Source organism: Bos grunniens, chromosome 21 (assembly GCF_055505025.1).
Source record: "Bos grunniens cultivar Pamir isolate PY7600 chromosome 21, Bosgru_T2T1.0, whole genome shotgun sequence".
NCBI classification, from domain to species: Eukaryota; Metazoa; Chordata; class Mammalia; order Artiodactyla; family Bovidae; genus Bos; species Bos grunniens.
Window position 1 is genome coordinate 62,475,535 of NC_141185.1, and position 18,895 is coordinate 62,494,429.

The window sequence follows — 18,895 nt, forward strand, 5'->3', positions numbered from 1 at the left end:
TAAGACCTAATCCCTGCCCTCCAGGAGTTTGTAATCTCCCTGGGTACACAGATTATACACTGAGGCCCCTGGTGGCTCAGATGGTAAAGAATCTGCCTGTAATGTAGGAGACTTGGGTTTGGTGCCTGGGTGGGGAAGATCCCCTGGAGAAGGGAATGGCAACTCACTCCAGTATTCCTGCCGGGGAAATCCCATGGACAGAGGGGCCTGGCGGGCTACAATCCATGGGATTGCAAAGAGTCATAGACGACTGAGCGACTAACACTTTCACTTTCTTGGGTACACAGAAGCTGCACACAGTGATAAAATTAAACAGAAATAGAGCACCAGAAAGAAGAGAAAGATCGTCACAACCCAGATAACCATGATAGCGTGATGACTCACCTAGAGCCAGGCATCCTGGAATGTGAAGTCAAGTGGGCCTTAGGAAGCATCACTACAAACAAAGCTAGTGGAGGTGATGGAATTCCAGTTGAGCTATTTCAAATCCTAAAAGATGTTGCTGGGAAAGTGCTACACTCAATATGCCAGCAAATTTGGAAAACGCAGCAGTGGCCACAGGACTGGAAAAGGTCAGTTTTCATTCCAATCCCAAAGAAAGGCAATGCCAAAGAATGCTCAAACTACAGCACAATTGTACTCATCTCACACGCTAGCAAAGTAATGCTCAAAATCCTTCAAGCTAGGCTTCAACAGTACATGAACCATGAACTTCCAGATGTTCAAGCTGGATTTAGAAAAGGCAGAGGAACCAGAGATCAAATTGCAAACATCCGCTGGATTATCGAAAAAGACAGTTCCAGAAAAACATCTATTTCTGCTTTATTGACTGTGCCAGAGCCTTTGACTGTGTGGATCACAATAAACTGTGGAAATTCTGAAATAGATGGGAATACCAGACCACCTGACCTGCCTCCTGAGAAATCTGTATGCAGGTCAGGAAGCAACAGTTAGAACTGGACATAGAACAACAGACTGGTTCCAAATAGGAAAAGGAGTACATCAAGGCTGTATATTGTCACCCTGCTTATTTAACTTATATGCAGAGTACATCATGAGAAACGCTGGGCTGGAGGAAGCACAAGCTGGAATCAAGATTGCCAGGAGAAATATCAATAACCTCAAATATGCAGATGACACTACCTTATGGCCAAAAGTGAAGAGGAACTGAGGAGCATCTTAACGAAAGTGAAAGGGGAAACTGAAAAAGCTGGCTTAAAACTCAACATTCAGAAAAATAAGATCATAGCATCTGGTCTCATCACCTCATGGCAATTAGATGGGGAAACAGTGGGAACAGTAAGAGACTTTATTTTGGGAGGCTCCAAAATCACTGCAGATGGTGACTGCAGCCATGAAATTAAAAGATGCTTGCTCCTTGGAAGAAAAGCTATGGCAAACCTAGAGAGCATATTAAAAAGCAGAGACATTACTTGGCCAACAAAGGTCCTTCCTAGTTTAATGAGGATGACTTGATGGTCTAAAACCAAAAAACAAAACTGAATGGCAGTGCGTGAGTTTTCCTATGTCTTGTTTAGCTTTAGAATTTAAATTTAGCAAAACGAATTTTTTTAAAGCCCATTTTCTTATGGGCCTTCCCAGTAGTACTACCTCATCTGAACTCTTCGAGAGCTCATGGGGGTTGTTTCTCATGTCTTATTTATTCCCACACATGGACTCACTCATTCAATCGACAAACGTTTGTTCTCTGATCCACTGTGTGCTTGGCAGCAGGATAGCTGAGGCGTGGGCTGTCAGTAAATATTTCTTGCTGTTAGTAACCTAAGCTCAACTCAAATTAGCTTCAGCAAAGAAAGAATTTATTGGCTTCTGTAAGTTTCAATGCAAATCAGCTTCAGGCATGGTTGGTTCCTGGGGCACAAGCAATGACATCCATATTTAATCTTCATCTCTCAGCTACACTTTCTTCTGTGAAGGCTGCACCCCCTCAAGCAGCTTCTCCCCGGAGATGGTAACAGTGATGGCCTCCAACAACTCCAGAATTACCAGCTTAGCCACCACAAGAGTCTTTTCCCCAAAAACTCCAGTGAAAGTGCTAAATTAGCTCTAACTTGGCCCATCTTGAGTCTCGTGCTTTCATTTGACTAAGAGATGCAGCACGCTGATGGGCCGGTGCAGTCACACGGTCAAACCAGGAAAGGAGAGAGCAAGGTCAGTCCCAGTGCATCACAGGGATTAAGATGAGAGGGGGTTTGGGACTTCCCTGGTGGTCCGTCTAGTCAAGGCTATGGTTTTTGCAGTAGTCACGTATGGATGTGAGAGTTGGACTATAAAGAAAGCTGAGCACCAAAGAACTGATGCTTTTGAACTGTGGTGTTGGAGAAGACTGTGGTGTTGAGAGTCCCTTGGACTGCAAGGAGATCCAACCAGTCCATCCTAAAGGAAATCAGTCCTGAATATTCACTGGAAGGACTGATGTTGAAGCTGAAACTCCAATACTTTGGCCGCCTGATGTGAAAACCTGGCTCATTGGAAAAGACCCTGATGCTGGGAAAGACTGAAGGCAGGAGAAGAAGGGGACAACAGAGGATGGGATGGTAGGATGGCATCACCGACTCGATGGACATTAGCTTGAGTAAGCTCCAGGAGTTGGTGATGGACAGGGAGGCCTGGCGTGCTGCAGTCCACGGGGTCGCAAAGAGCTGGACACGACTGAGCTGAACTGAGAGCACCAGAGGGTCAAAGCAATGTGGAGTCTGCAAGCTGAGAGGAAGAGTTTCCTGAAATACATATAAAAAAAGGACACAGACACACAGAAAGAGAGTGAACTCTATTTCGGGGAAAACAGAAGAGGAAGAGATGCAGTGAAGATGCGGTAGGGGCAACACACCCCAGTAAGTAGGGGAGGAGGTCACATGAGAAAGTGGTGGGGTGGGTTCTCGAACCGGTAACAGTGAGCAACCTTCCTGCCTGAGCAGGGTCTATGCAAAGGAGTGTTAAGCTGGCAGGTGGGAATGCAAGATGGATTCAGATCTGGAGAGAGTGGGTGTAGAAAACCCACTCGGGATGCTAGAAATCCTGGGGTCAGATGAGGGTGGAACAAATGGAAAGATGAGCTTCGCAGTAGAAAGGAAGTGGCAGGATTTGGTGCCTGATGACAGACTTTGAGATTTGAGCTGAGGCCAGTTCATCACTGGTACATTCCAGAAGGCATGCTGGCTTTGAAGAAGCAAGGCACGCGGTGTGCCACCGGCTGAGCATGAGGTGACGGGAGCCTTTCCCACGTGTGAGTCTGGTGGACATAGGTGACATGGGGCAAAAGGAAAGAAAAAAAAAACACTCAGGGGAAAGACAGGTCCAGGCAGGACACACCTTACAGCCGTATCAGATAAAGCCACGAAGGTGGCTCCCACTCAGAAAGGTGGAAGGCAGGACGACCGCTCTAGAAGCTTGGAGGCGGGGCCAAGAGTCAGGAGTGCAGAAACAGTGCGGCCCAGAGAGGCTGGAGCTGAGCCCAGAGGGTGGGTCAGCTTTGCTAAATGGAGGGGAAAGGGCATTCCAGGCCAGGATACAGTGGGGACAAGCAAACAAACGAGACTTCAGGGTCAAGCTACTTGCCCCTGTTGTCTCAGTAGTGAAAAATCACCTTTAACACGTTTATGATAGACATCTGATTAGTCAGTTGGCTACAACTCTCTGGAACCGCCCCTTAACTTCAATTAGACTTTGTTTTTCATACTCAGGTATTTTCATAAATAAATAATTTCCCAATAAAATACAAGGTACACGGAGAAAAGCGAGGGTTTCAGATTTCACCAAAACACTGCTCCAAACACAGCAGTGGTCAATTCTGGTCCATCGAGATGATCTGGTCTTTGGCACCGGGGCATTAAAAATTTTCCAGTTTGACGAATGCCGCTATTAGAGTCACCCATTTTCAAGGTCATAATTGCTGCACATAAAAAGAACAGAATCACAGACTGTCCCCAAACAGCAGGAGCTCCCGTGGCCTGCCTCTCCCAGGATCCAAGAGCTACACTGTTCTCCTGCTTCTATTTAGAGTATCATGAATGCTAAATAGAAATGTGAAAAAATTATTCCACAAAACGAAGCAAAATAGACATCACCCCTCCACCCCCTGCCACCCCAGACCCACACTCCGGAGTGGCTCACCACTCAATTTTGGCTTGCAAATGTATTCTTAAATGTGGATTTGTTGTTTGCCATCTGTAACCCCCAAATAGCCTAAATATATATTTGTGTGACACCTTGATACAGGGGTGGGGAAAGATCTCCAGTTATTTTTTAAGGTAACAGCAGCTACCGTGGTAGAAAAATCACGGAGCCATTCCGTCAAATCAGTGCTATGACCACTCAGCATCATGTCGTCTCAGGCATGGGTCATGCCAGAGGCGTGACGGGAGCTGACCACCAGAACAACAGGGAATCGAGCAAAAATAATCTCCTGTGACTAAACACATCAAAAGTGTTTAAAAAAAAAATTCTGTTTGAGCTGGACTTGCTGGTAAAATGACTTGTTTGAATACAAGTCTGAATTGGAGATTATTTTCAAATTAATGAAGTTTTTCAGCTGGTAAAGACTTACAACTAGAAGGACTTCTAATAACAAGGAGCAGTATCCCAAGAAGCCCTTGGGGACTTGTTTCACTGAATAAGAATAATGTGCAATTAAGCCAACAATTGTAACTAAGTGTTTCTGAGGGCTTGAAAGTAGTTGTTCTCTAGTAGTTCAAACATCATCGAGTTCATCTAAAGGCCTGTATGGCATTTAACTGAATTGGTCCATTCAGTCATTCAGTGATGTTAAGGTGAGCAAATGTACTAACTAGCACATAGGAGGCCTTCCCTAGGATTAAAAAAAAAAAAGAACAAGCTTCAAAATAGAAAAAATAAATGCTCAGTAAATACAAAAATAAATAGGACAAATATGAATTAGGAAACTATTCACTTTAGGATTCCTTTGAATAATAGGTCCCACTCATACCTGTTTAAGTGTTTCTTTGCAAATCATTAATTACTTGGCAAGGGAGGTTGTGCCCAGAGACCCCCCAGCCGGCAGGGGCACAGCAGCTGAAGATCAGTGTGCTCCTCCAAAATGGACCAACCGCCCCTGTCTTTCCCAACATTTGCAGAGGCCATTCTGTTTCTCTGTTAGAACCCAACGAGCCAGAAGCACAAGATGTCAGGCTCAGGGGAGTCATTTCATGCCATCCCGCCTCCCTGTACAGCCAGGAGCCAGCCCATCCGGTGGCAGAGACCCAACCACGGTGCTGTGTCTTGTATGACTGGGTGAGGGGGCTCTTTTTGGGATCCTGCCCGGAGCCTGACTCCCTGGGACTCAAGGAAAAGCCTCTCCTGAGGCTGAAGGAAGAACTGCGAAAAATTTAGACAAAGTATCTACAGCAATGGGAGGAACAGGAGAACTCACTCCTGTCCAAGTCAATAGAGAGGCAAACTGGGAAGTCTTGTTCCTGCAAGAGGGACTGCTCTACAGGGCACGCTTGTGCAGCATGGAGTGTTCTGGTGAGGTCTCCTGACCACCACCTTCCTTTCTTAGATCTTCCCCCCACACACTCCCACCACCAACTTTTGGAGGCCAGTTAGTAACTGTTAGTGACTGACAGTCAGTACTACTAACGTGCTTAGTTGCTCTGTTGTGTCCGACTCTTTGCAACCCCATGGACTGTAGCCCCCAGGCTCCTCTGTCCATGGGGATTCTCCAGCAAGAATACTGGAGTGCCTTGCCTCTACTCCGAGATCCTACAACAGGGGATGTTCCCAACCCAGGGATCGAACCCAAGTCTCCCACACTGCAGGCAGATTCTTCACCGTCTGAGCCACCAGAGAAGCTCACAAAGAGGGAAAACTAGACATGTGGCCGATGCATCAGTTTTCAGCAGGGGAGATGGGGATGGGAGGAAAAATCTCTTTTCAAGTCTCCCTCTCCACTGTGGAATACCATAACGAGGATGTCTTTTGCCTTCTGATTGTTGCTAGCAGTTGAAACGACCACATTTAATCAGCTGAGCAAGAGACGGTTTAAAAGGCCATTTACTCCTCCTTTTGTAAATGGCCTTTAAACCAGTTCAGACCACTTCCAAGGGCCCAGTTCACCAAGTCAGAGGGTTTCCTTCAACTCTCCTCAGAAGAATTAGAATGACACCTAGTCCAGGCTCTTTGGTTCATTAAGGATGTTAACATCACTTAAACGCAACAAAGTGATCGGGACTAGGGTCTGAATGGAATCGTGTCCTGAGGCGTGTATTCAGACCCCTCACTGCCATGTATTCCGCACAGAATGTATTCCATGTATTCTCTTTCCAAGAGCTATGGGTCCTCAGACTCCTGATCACAGGTATGAAATTGCCGCATGAGACGCCAAGTCATGTTCATTTGTTATTTCTTCTTTTGTCTTGGGTGGGGGATGGGGCTGCTGGAAGACTGCTGAAAAGTTTTAGCCGATCAGCATCTGTAACAGATAATCGTCTATTCTTGGTACTAAATTCAAATCTTAGTAACACAGCAAGTGCATAGCAAGATAAACTGTCTTCCTGTTCTTCTAAGAAGAGTGTTGAGTGTGATATGGGAGTGGCATCGTAGGCAGCTGCACGGTCAGAACCATTTTAAACCCTGTAGACACCTCGCAGTGAGCAAACTGCTCTGGGCGTGGCTCTCCATGTTTCACTGCCTATTCTGGCGCTCCAGCACTTCCAAGACATCCTTGTCAGCAGCGAAATACAGCGCTTCCTTCAGTCTTTATCACATAGGTTGCCAGACTATGTTCAGAGCTAGAGTGGGGAATGTTACAGTAAATACTTCCCCCAAACCAGTTATGTGTGTCATTGATAAACAACAGAGAATTTAAGAGAGACATAAACGTACTCCTGGAAACTTAAATCTTCCTCCCAGTGAGGCCTAAGAACTTAAGATCTTCATACACCTGGCAGAGAAGAAGGAAAACAAATGTCCCCCAAAGTCTATGGATTTATAGTCTAAATATGTCTTCCTCTAGAACGTTTAACACACTTAAGCTTTAGTCCTCCCGGATACTCTGAAAGTGCTCCTCGGCGATAAATTACAGCGGTTGCATCTCTCGCTGCAGCTCACATAAATACAATTTTGCTTTCGGGAAACCAATTACAGCAGAGTAAATCATTTTTACATTGCTTCCCAAAAATCTTCTAAGTTGCAATATGGACAGTAAGTAGAATCACAAGAAAAACACAGCTTACTTATTCTATCATTTTCCTGCATTTAGCAAGTTAAATCTCTGACGGAAATGTACAGTTGGGCTAGTTTTAAAAAATACTCAGCTTATTTCAGCAGGTACAGTAGTGTATGCACACAGGGATCCAACCAGTGTTTCTTCAGTGTGTACGCATCTGGACTTGCAGGGAGGATGGGGGATCCCCGTGTCTCCAGGAGTCCAGCACAGCCCCATGAGCCGGGCTTCATGGGCGTTGAGGATGCAGCAGACAGTGCCTGGAGCACTCGACACACACAGGCCACACCACGCCATCCCCACAACGTCCCTGAGAGACAGAGATGATCATTCTATCCGAAAGACACGGCAAGTGATGGCGAGAGCCACAGAGGTCACCCAGCTCCCAAGTCCCAGGAGCTGAGCCACCCAGGGCACCAGTATGACATCCTCTGGGTTATACTAAGCTTGTGAAGTCAGAGGAAAAACCAGCCTGGTACATGAGCAAGTCTTAGGCGAGGGACTGAAAATTACAACTTAGGGAGAAAATAGACCTTAGTTAGTTAGGGAGTGATGGTCAAGGAAGGAGCGCAGGAAGGAAGTCCAGTCATGGGGGAGAAAGCACACATGGAGGCTGGAGGTGGGAGATACTGAAGCAGAAATTTCCAGAAAGCTGCAAAAAATAAACCCAGGCCTGGAGCAGGGATAGCTTGAGTCTCACAGTTAGGGCTTCACATCAGAGACAACAGGGTGCCTGTGCGAATTTTTCGAGTGGGCCAGTGTCTTAACGGAAGCAGAGCTTCAGCTAAAACCATTTGGCTACTTTGCAGGATGGACTGGAGAGGAGGAAGGGCTTGATGGTGAGGCCTCTACTAGGGTAACCCCAAATTAAGGAGACAGGCAGGGGGGCTGAGAAAGGGAGGGAAATGCTGGGCATCTGCATAGAAGAAGGAAGGAGGGGGCAGAGAAGAAAAACTTCCAAGTCCTGCTAATCATCACGAGCTGCTTGATACATGGGAAAGCGGAGAGAGACAGGCGGGGTTCACACAGGCCTGACACTTGCTCTCTGCTAGCTGGGGAGTATTCTGGTCATCTGATGCACACAGACGACTCACTGGAAGAGTCCCTGCGGCTGGGGAAGATCAAAAGCCGAAGGAGAAGAGGGCGTCAGAGGACGAGACGGCTGGATGGCATCACCAGTGCGTTGGACACGAACTTGGGCAAACTCCGGGAGATGGAGAGGGACAGGGAGGCCTGGCGTGCTGCAGTCCACGGGGTCACAAAGGGTTGGGCACGACTGAGCAACTGAACAAGACAACAACCTGGGGCGTCAGATCCACCGTCCTCTCCCGGGTGAGCTGCCGTCCGCCCGGCAGGCAGCCCAGGTCGCGACCACGCTCGCCTGTTACCTCCGCTCGTTACTTCCGTCTGGATGCAACAAACATATTTTAAGAAAGACTGTTCTCCTTTCAGTTTTGTTTGAACCGCATCATTCACAAATAACTGAGTGATAAAAGATCAGTGTGATTCCTCCTGCTTGCTTTTAAGGAGGTCCAGTCTTTTCTCTCTGAGAATATGCCTGAAATTGGTAGTTTAACCAAGCTGTTTGTTTATTTTTGTTTTTTGTGGTGGTTGTTATGTTTTCTTAAACCAGGGTGGTCCAAGTGAGAAGCATGTCCTGGGAGCATTTTAACTATTAGGTCACAAACAGAAAATTGTGGAGGCTGTGCAAAACCTCCCCATGCTAATGAAACCAAGAGGTTATTGCTCTAAGCTCTGGAAAAGTAACGTTAGCTTAAAACCCCAGACAGGGGTCTGTCACTCGGAAAGGCGCCACAAGGCTCACAGACCAGCCCTGCTCAGCTTCCCTAGGTCAGCTGGAATCGGGGCTGACCCTTTCCCAGTCCTCACTCCGTAAGAAACGGTTTGGCTGTATCGGTAGGGCAAAAACAGAAAATAAAGCTCTGAATGAGCCCTGATGCTTTGTGAGAATGCACAAGTTAAATTCAGCTGGTTAAGATGAAGCTCCTTGAACTGCTGGGCCTGGGTCAGTAACTGCTCTGCCCCTGTTCTAGAAAGATGCCGACCAGAAGGGCAGGAAGGGGGTCTGAAGCCCCCACTCTTGTGTGATGGGCATTTCAAGTCACTCCCAGGCATGTGGTGCCAACTGTTCCAAGTGGCTCCCGGTGAAATCACTTTGTTATTCAACTTTGTATTTCAGCTTCCCCTTGTCGGGGACGTCAGGACCTCACTAGGCCAAGTCATTTAAAAAAGAAAGAGCGAGGAAGAGGCATGTACTGTGGAGTCACCAAGGGTCAAACAGCCTTTGCTGAAGTCACCCAGTTTATAACAGAACTGGTGAGATGCAGGTTTCAATCAACACCATCCCCTCCCGGGATAAAGACCTTTCTCCTGGTCTGAGGAGGGGGATGGGAAGAGGAGCAAAAGGTTGCTGCTGAGCCTTAAGTGAGTTAAATCGTATTGACTTAAATAAAAATTCTGACAGTTTGTTTTCAAGCAGGAAAACTGTAAAATGGAAACCACATGCAATCCTGTGCCAGAGCCGCATTTAAATCATTCACACGTCAAAAACTCAGCGAATGTTTCTAATTTAGTCAAACACTACCTCTCTTTCTCCACAATAAGTCATCTTAATTTATTTCACCTAACTCTACTGTTTTCATGTTAACAATGTGACCACCAGAAGTCTGAACAACTCCTTTCTGATTTGGGAAATAAAGCAGTTTGTTCTGATTTTTTCCACCTTCCATAGAGCCAGTGACCACACAAGTCCCCAAACATTCAAGGCTCCCAGTGCAAATTATTAACTTTTCACGTTCAACTCAAAGCAAAATGCTTCCTTTTAGGACAGCGTGTTAAAAAAAAAAAAGAGAGAGAGAAATGAACAGATTTTACAAACCCAAACCAATGAAGAAGCCCAATGACTCACCAGCTTTCAATACCCATGGTTCAAAATGCATTTTAAATTCTAAGTTAAGCTCAGTCATTCTCACTGGGACCTTGTAAGACAGGAACTATCACTCCAGAACTGGAGCAAGTAGGAAATGTAGCCACATTAACTTGCAAACATACAAAGGCCTCAAGGCTAGAACATGCCTGTGACCCCATCTTGTACTTAACTTGCTCCCTGCAGAAACATCACCAAGAGATGCGTGAACACACTGGAAACCTCCCCCTGGCCTGCAGGCCAGGGGCAGGACCAAGCCCCACACTCCACTGCCGCTCTGGGCATGAGTCTCAGAAAGGCAGGGCCTTGGGAAGGGCCACTGTCTCCCCCGTCTTCACTAGAGAACACTCACTACAGAACTGTTTGCAGGTGGCTCAACCTCATCCCTACAGAGATGAAGGGACTGTCCCCCTTTTCCAAAGGCTGGACACCTCTTTCCTTGTGATGATACAGATCTGCTCTGCCCAGACTTGCCTGTCAATTCTTAGTTATCGCTTATAGAGTAGTTCATATTTGCAATATACCCTGCAAATGTTTTTAGCACTTTATATCCCTTGTATGCTCACGACTAACTGTGGAGGAGAAGGAGGCAAGCTGGCCTGGAGCTGGGGTTCAGAAGCCACAGTGAATGTAAACGTGTGTGTGTGAGAATACGTCTCTCCATGTGCTGGGCCAGTGATTAATTCCCTTCCACCCTGTGATACCTCACATCTTGGCCTGTTGGCCCAGGCATCCTATTCTTGAGGCTCCTTGAATATATCAAAAGCAAATGTAGTGGTTTGAGGCTGAGTTTCATGAATAAACCAGCAGCACTGCTATCACAGACAAAGGTCACAGAACTACATCTCATTCCTCTGCCTTGGCTTCATCATCTGTGAAAAGGAGGTCATACTAGGAGTCAAAATATTTGAGGCATCTTAGAGTACAATCCACATCTCACACCTCCCTTACCAATAACTCAATTAGCTAGCAAGTCACCTCCCTTACAAACCCAAAATCTAGCAAAGAGGCGGCCACGGTGACTATGTATTCACAATTCTGTTTTACTTATCTGATTTCATGGTTACTGAACATTAACTTGCATGTACTTTTAGCACGATTAAATATTTAAGTTTCAAGCCCACAGAAGATCATAAGCAGCCAATTTTAGGGAGTAAGGCTGGAGACAGTGGTAAAATCTGAACAAAAGTAACATGAAGAACACACAGAAATGGCACCTATACAAAAAAGCCAACACAAGATCCCCAACCCTGGCGCTCGCAGGCCATTCAGCTCAGTGCAGTGTTTCACATCAAAGCTTGTCAAGCACACTCCTGCGGGCTTGAGAGCTCCCCTTTATAATTTTCATCTCGTTTGTTTCCATTCTGAATACGATCTACCTTTCTAACCTCGAGTTCCTCTATTTAACCCTCTGAGAATTTAACGCTGTTACTTTAGCATCAGCATTTACATCCAAAACACACCGGAAGCCAACTGTGTTATTCTAGCTGTTGCACACCAAGAGGAAGAGAAAAGGTGAATTTAATACACAAACACATCTTTATATACCCATCTGAAGGCCACATTATGCCATGGTGTTCATGGGAACTGAGGCTCTTCGACACCTGAAGAGAAAAGCCAACTGAAATACCAAAGAGAAGCATTCCACAACTCAAAGGCACTCACGCCTTTGACGTCAGTTGTTGATTCATGTTTGAATGCTAATTTAGTCTTAGCAAAGTATCAGCACGTCACTAAATTGATGTTTGGGTTTGCATTTTAGAGTCTCATCTGCGTTTAATGTGTATATTTAATATATAGTTATAAAAAAGATTCAGAATCATAAGACATTTATCCCTAATGGTTGTAGTATTTAAGTATCTTTATAGCAGAGTAATTTACAATGACACTGAGGGGCAGTGAATATCTTTTACCTTTAAAGGGGTCTCAACTGCCACAGATGAAAACAACTGCTCTGCCCACCTGGGAACACTACTTTATTATCTCATCAGAAAATGAAGCTACTTTCACAGTGATGACCTTGTGTACTGAGAAAAGTGAGATTATGTTCATTATATTCTCTTCAATGCAAGCAATTGAAAATGTCCTTTAGAAATATTTCCTCTAAATATAATTATTTTAATTGCATTGCTTAAAAAAGATGACTCTTTCACTATCCAAGTAACTCAGTTATCATTTATATAATGAAAACTTTTCTTCGTATCCTTGGAATGTGTTCTGCTGTTTAGGATATGAAGCTATTTCTGTGATATGAAGGTACCCATATGCATGTGTCTTTTGATGATCAGAGAGTAAAGCTAAATTTATACATATATGGAAATGGCTTCAGCAAGTCCCTAGATAGGGCCAAACTGAAATGTCAGCTTGGGGTATAGAACTCACTATCTGTGGAGAGGAGTGATGAGGAGCCCTGGCCACACGCTAAACAGCATAAAAATCTCTGGATGGTGGTTCTCAAAGTGTGATTGGTGGACCCCTGGGGGTTCTGCAGCCCTTGTGTCCGGGTCGGGGATGTGGAGGAGCAGGGGCTATGAGACCAACCAATTTTCAGAATGCTGCAAAGACATCACTTGCCTTTTCACTCACACTGTCTCAGGAGTGCACAGCGGACTTTTCCAGTGTGTGATACTGACAGCAGACTGAACGTGGTAACAGATGCTGGGACCCAGCTGAATCCCATTACGCCAGACATCAGAGATCTGGAGACACACTGCCTCCCTACTCACTACACTGACAGAGGTGGTTAAGGTTCCCCCCACCACAAAAACATGTTTACACGTGATGGGCTTATTATTTTTAGCTGAATTAATCTTTTTTTTTTTTTTACCTATTCAATGCTTCTCTTCATCTCTGTGTGCTGAGCCCCAGACTCCGATATTTGGCTCCCTGTTAGCTCTTTTCCGGGATGTCTAAGAGACATTTCAGACTCTGCAAATCCAAGACAGAGCTGCAGCTCCTTCTGCACGCGTCTCAGACCTGCTCCTCCCCACTGCCCATCCGGCTCAGGAACCAACACTTCCATCCCCTGTTCTGTCCAAGCCAAGAAGTCTCTCCTGGCTTTAACTCTTTTTCTCCCTCCATTCTTCATATTCCATACATTTTAAAAATCCCCAGATATTCCTAGATCAACCCACTATCAGACGCGATCACTCTGATCCCAAGCTGATCAGGGGACCATTTTGCCCCATCCCACCTGTTCCCACCCTCTTCGCAAACGCTCATAGGGAGGAGCGCTGTATCTAGGAAGCATAGACTAGGGGTGCTGCTGAACCCCCAACAACGCACAAGACCACCCCCCGGCCAAGGCTTACCTGAGCCCAGCTGTCACTCATCCCCAGGTTGACAGCCAGCTCTGGTCCACGCCCCGGTCTGTCTCCATTGGGTTATCCCAGCAGCTCCCTCATCGGTGCCCCTGATCCCACTCCGACTGCCCTCCCCCTGGCTCTGGTCCCTTCTCCACACAACAGCTAGCATGTCGTTATATACACCCGAGCATGTCTGTTTCAAGCCCATCACTGGCTCCCCGCTGATGTCACGGAAGCTGTCACTCCTGCCGCAGCCTACAGGCTCCACCTGCTCTGGTTCAGCCCGCCTTGGAACTCAGAGCTATGGCCTCGCTTACATGTGCGTGTCCCAACCCACCCTCCGACCACCAAACTGCTGTGGCGATGCCCTAACAGCCCTGTGTGACTGTACTGGACGGTCAGCCTTTAAGAAGGTAATTAGGGCTAAAGAGGTCATCAGGGTAGAGGCCTGATACAACAGGACTAGCGTTCTCCTGGGAGACAGCTGCTCTCCCCCGCCAGGTGTGAACGCAGCAGAGGCAGCCATCTACATGCCAGAAGAGATGCCCCCAGGACCCCACCATGCTCTGGCACCCTGATCTCAGTCTTTCAGCTTCCCAAGTGTGAGAAGCAAATGTCTCCAGCAGAAGCCACCTCGGCTCTGGTATCCTGGCATCACAGCCTGAGCTAATTCACACACCATTTCCCCCCTCTGCCAAGGTCCAGCCTGGTCATCGGTCCGTATCTGCTTCACAGCCTTCTGTCCTTGTTTTGCCTCCTTGATTCCTTGTGGCCGACCCCCAGCAACCCTTGTCAGCGAGGCTTCCCTGACTCCCCAGCCTAACAGCACCACCACCCTCCCAGCCACACACCTACCCACCCCAGCACGCCTGCCCTTCAACCACAGCGCCCCATTTCTTACGTTCCTCTTGGGGAGTCATCTCTAGCTTATTTTTCTGTTTATCGTCTGTCTCCTCATCCCATCCCAGGAGAAATCTATTCCATCTCCTTCACTGCTACCCAGAGACAGGACACAGCGTAGGTGCTAAGTATCAGTTTAATAAGCACACGAATGAATCTGCCTTTGCAGGTTTCAAACTGAAACAGCTGAGCATCTCCAGCCATTTTCTGAGCCCGGCCCACTCCCACCTCCCAAGAAGGTCATCGTGTTTGTGCCAATCTCAGAGTGCTCTGGGGATGGAGGGGGACAGGAAAGAACAATTAACGGCAGTATCTGCAGCAAGTAGCTACCCATGTCAGTTCACTCTGGGGAACATCAGATCGCAATGTCATGTTGGAGCACAGGCCTGGGAAAAAAAGGCCCAAGGAGGCACAGAGTGAGTCCCCAGTGTCTGCTCTCCACACCCACGAACCAAGGAGGGGTCCATGTGTCACATGAGTAAGGCTCACAGGACCCAGCCTTCAGCTGCCCCAGAAACCCAAGGCAAGTCATGGAGGCTGGGCTGCCGGGAGAGGCCTGCTGGCTGGGATTGCTGTCCGTTCTTTCTACCACACTCCATACGCCCAGGTGCTTCCAAACCACAGGGTCTTTGAAAACGGAGGCGTAGCAGCAGTGTCAGTCGCTTAGTCCTGTCCGATGCTCTGCGACCCTGCGGGCTGCAGCCCATCAGACTCCTCTGTCCATGGGATTCTCCAGGCAAGAATACTGGAGTGGGTTGCCATGCCCTCCTCCCGCCTCCTCCAGGGGCTCTTCCTGACCCAGGGATTGAACCTGGGTCTCCCACATTGCAGGCAGATTCTTTACCACCTGAGCCACCAGGGAAGCCCTTGCAAAGAGAGCCTACACACACATGCAGAATGAGGGGTGGGGATTCTGTAATGGAAAACGCACAGTGAGACAGTCACAGACAGTCCTGATGGCCTGCTGTGGGCAAGGCACCCGTCAGCTTGGGAATTTCAGGGAGAGCCCTGAGGAGGGCGAGGTCTCGTGTCACAGAGGGTCAGGGAAAGTGGATGACAGACCCTGACGAGGGCCACCCGGGAAGCCTCAGGGGGAGACGGGCGTGATGACGGAGAGAAGGGAGAGGCAGATGTTTCAGGGACATGAAGTGCACTCAGGCACGAGGGCTGTAACTGTCCGGGCACGAAGTCTAGTCGGAGAGGACTGCAAATGTGGGCTGGGGGCTCAGACAGTGCTTCACGCGACGCCCCCGCTCACAGGCAGGAGAAGGGGGGTGGCCGGCTGCAGGGGGCACGCCGAGGGCGAGGGGATGCGGCAGACACGCGCTCACTCCCACCGACGCCGAGTGAGGACCTCAGCCAGGGCGGGGCAGTGTGGGCAGCGGCACAGGTAAGCACCGAAAGGTCAGAGGGACTGGCGGCCCAGAGGACACAGCTGCCTCCCAGCAGCCTCGCCTGGGGAAGGCAAAGTTCCCTCCCAATGCTGGGATCAAAGCCGGGGATGCTGTGACCGTCACTGCCCCCAAACACACCCCGACACCAGGGCCACAGACCATTCTCTCCACCCACTGAGAAAGCGGGAGTAGACGGCCCAAGAGGTGAGCCTCCCTCCCCCTGACACCCAACCCCTTCCAAAAACATCACATCTTTTCTTCCATAAATAATTGCAATAGGATGCCGTGGCTTTCCCCAAACAAACAATAGCCGGACTGTGCCCTGTTTGCAGGGGCCCAGCCCAGCGCACACAAAGGCCTGCTTTCACAGGCCGGCCTCTCTCTGCTGCAGAAGGGTGGGTACGATGCCCCCTCCTCATCTATTCAGCAACTCCACCGCAGTGATTCCTTCAGGAAAGGAAGAGGCTCTGAGCACAGGAAAAGGGGCAGTGCCCATTCAGAACAATGCCCACTGTTCCCCAGGCTTTCCTCTGCCTTTGACCTCACCCAGGAAGCTCTCCTTTCACCATCTGCTCTAAAATGCCAACCATGTAATTTTATGCAGGGGATTACTTGTAAGCTTTCTATGAAATGTCACCCATGATTTTAAATTGTAATAAGCTGAAAGTTTCAAAATAGTCCTGTTTTTATGTCTCAAAACTTCATACTCCTTCAGAATTAAACAGAGTTGAAGTGAGCGCCTATATTTTTCTGCTAATTATGAATACTCTTCCTGGTTAGGAAAAGGTGAACTAAAGAACCAAACTCATTACTTTATAAGTGCTGCTCAACTTGTGTTTAGAAACATACAGCATTATGATTCCCTTTCAGAATTTAAGTTTGATTTTCCCCACGGGTACAAGGAAGCCCCTCAGCCAGAGTGCCTTATTTACCAGCTGGATATGTCCACTGTGGCGGGGGTGGTTCAGTCGCTAAGTTGAGTCCTGAGACCCCATGAACTGGAAACCCCCAGGCTCCTCTGTCCACGGGATTCTCCAGGCAAGAATACTGGAGAGGGTTGCCATTTCCTTCTCCAAAGAAGCTTCCCAACCCAGGGATCAAATCTGGGTTTCCTACAAAGCAGGAGGATTCTTTACCGACTGAGCCACCAGGGAAGTCCTCGGTGTATTTCCACTAAGGAATTTTGAAAATCGTCTTTCTATTACCAGTAATTCAGACTGGCCACTCTTCCAATCTGAGTCAGTGACATTTGACACAAAGAGATTTCTTCTCCTATTTTAATGGTCTTTCTCCTACTCACCTCTTTCAGTCTCCCAATTTAGAAGAAATGGAGTTCCAATTTGCCAACATACTAATAAAGCCTCTGAAAGCCATCTGGAGAGCTTATATATTATTGTATTTTTTTTCAAACCATGTAAACAAACCATATAAAGCTACAGCAATCAATGCAACATCGGGGCAGAAGAAGGACCTTCAGCTGCATGGTAAAGTGCTCTTCTGAGGGGATTCATCATTCATGCCAGTAACTTAAACTAAAATGTATTTTAAAGTTTAATCTTGGTTTCTCGACAGGACCTAGTGAGGCGCACAGTCCACAATCATGCGCTTCATTTGTGATGAGGCTCAAGCAGCAGACTCCAGTTTATTCAGCATCACGCTGACTTCACTTATCTCATGACTGACAAAAACACTGGAGAGATGCCTTCACATTTGCCTGGGCTTCAGCATTAGAAGTAAAAAGTCTCATCTACGGCAGACCAGAGTCTGTTACGGGCCTTTTTCCCACTGGATGGAGCTAGGTTATCAAAACTCATGGTGCTTTTCAACATATTGAGTCATAATGATGAAGCTGCGTGGGGTTATCTCCAACCTAATTCACCAGAGGAGGAAATTTCAGGACCCAGGCGCCTCCCACCTTCTGTCAAGTCTCAGAGCGCAGACGTAAGAAACCGAGGGCCCACTCTGCATCGAGGAAATTGCCCTCGTTTTCATCCACTTCCCGGCATAAGGCAATGTCAACTTGTTTTATAGTGGTGCATTTCTTGTTCTTCAGGTATGGTGAGACCAGCAGATCAGGAGACGACTGCCACTGAAAAGGCAGTTTGTGGCCCCGGTTCTCGAGAGGAGTGTTATACCCCACCGCTCAGAGCCCCACAGGGAAGTCTCGGGACAGCAGGCGGCAGAGGGGAGCATGACCGCGAGCTTTCACGGTAGCGTCTGCAGGAAGGCATGGGTGAGGCAGGTAAGCAGGCTGGGGGTCAGCTGGAGCAGGGCTGAGTCTACTTGTCTGGTACTCGGGGTGAGAACGGGCTGAGTGTGAGAGCCCCAGACAGGAGGTGGAGGGTGGGTGCCCGGGCTCTGGGCTGCTTAGCTCACACGTGAAAGGAGTGCTTACCTACTGTCCGAGGTACCAGCTGGTTCTGGGAGGGGCAGTCTCTCTAGGGTCAGCAAGGCCTCAATGCATTAAAGCAGCAAACCACAGAGCACAAAGAGGCAGGATTAACACAGAAAGGTGGCGGCGGTCTGGTCGCTAAGTCGTGTCCGACTCTCGCGAGTCCATGGACTGCAGCCTGCCAGGCAGCATACGTCAGTTAAGTCAGAACTCCCAAAGCCCCGGGTAGGAACCCTTGATCAAGTCAAAGAGGATGATGAGGACATCTGAAAAGGAACTCCTAATTCACCAGAACGGCCAGCAAAGCCACTTAAACCACTGCTTTCCAGCTGAAGATTAGAAACAGCATAAAACAAAGGAAGTGGGTCCGTGGACTTATGATAATGGGCTGATGGTCGCTTGCCAACAATAGTACATTTCATGATCCTTGTGAAGGCAGCTTGCCTGGAGTCAAGCCCAAGGGGATGATCCACTGGTGAGCCCAAGGACAAGGCCTCAAGGAGAAGCCTAGACAACATATGTATGAAATTCAAAGATAAAGTTGACAGCAGGGGCAAGCAAGTTAGATAAAATTGGATATAAAAAGATCACGTTGGAAAGGGGGTCCAAATGTTATACAACAAGGTTTAAAAAAGCTTTATAAAAAATAACATCAACGTAGACCACCACTAAGCATAATACATCAGTGATGTGGCTAACAGCTGAAAGGGTCAGAGAGTCCACCGTGCTTTGCTGACCCATGTCAACGAGCTC

General features: G+C 47.8%; 1 protein-coding gene across 5 annotated transcripts in view; it reads right to left on the reverse strand.

The window, feature by feature from the left end:
• The window catches only part of IGF1R (insulin like growth factor 1 receptor), a 306,038-nt gene that overhangs the window by 123,925 nt on the left and 163,218 nt on the right, over positions 1–18,895 (reverse strand). The gene's annotated exons all lie outside the window — the stretch shown is intronic.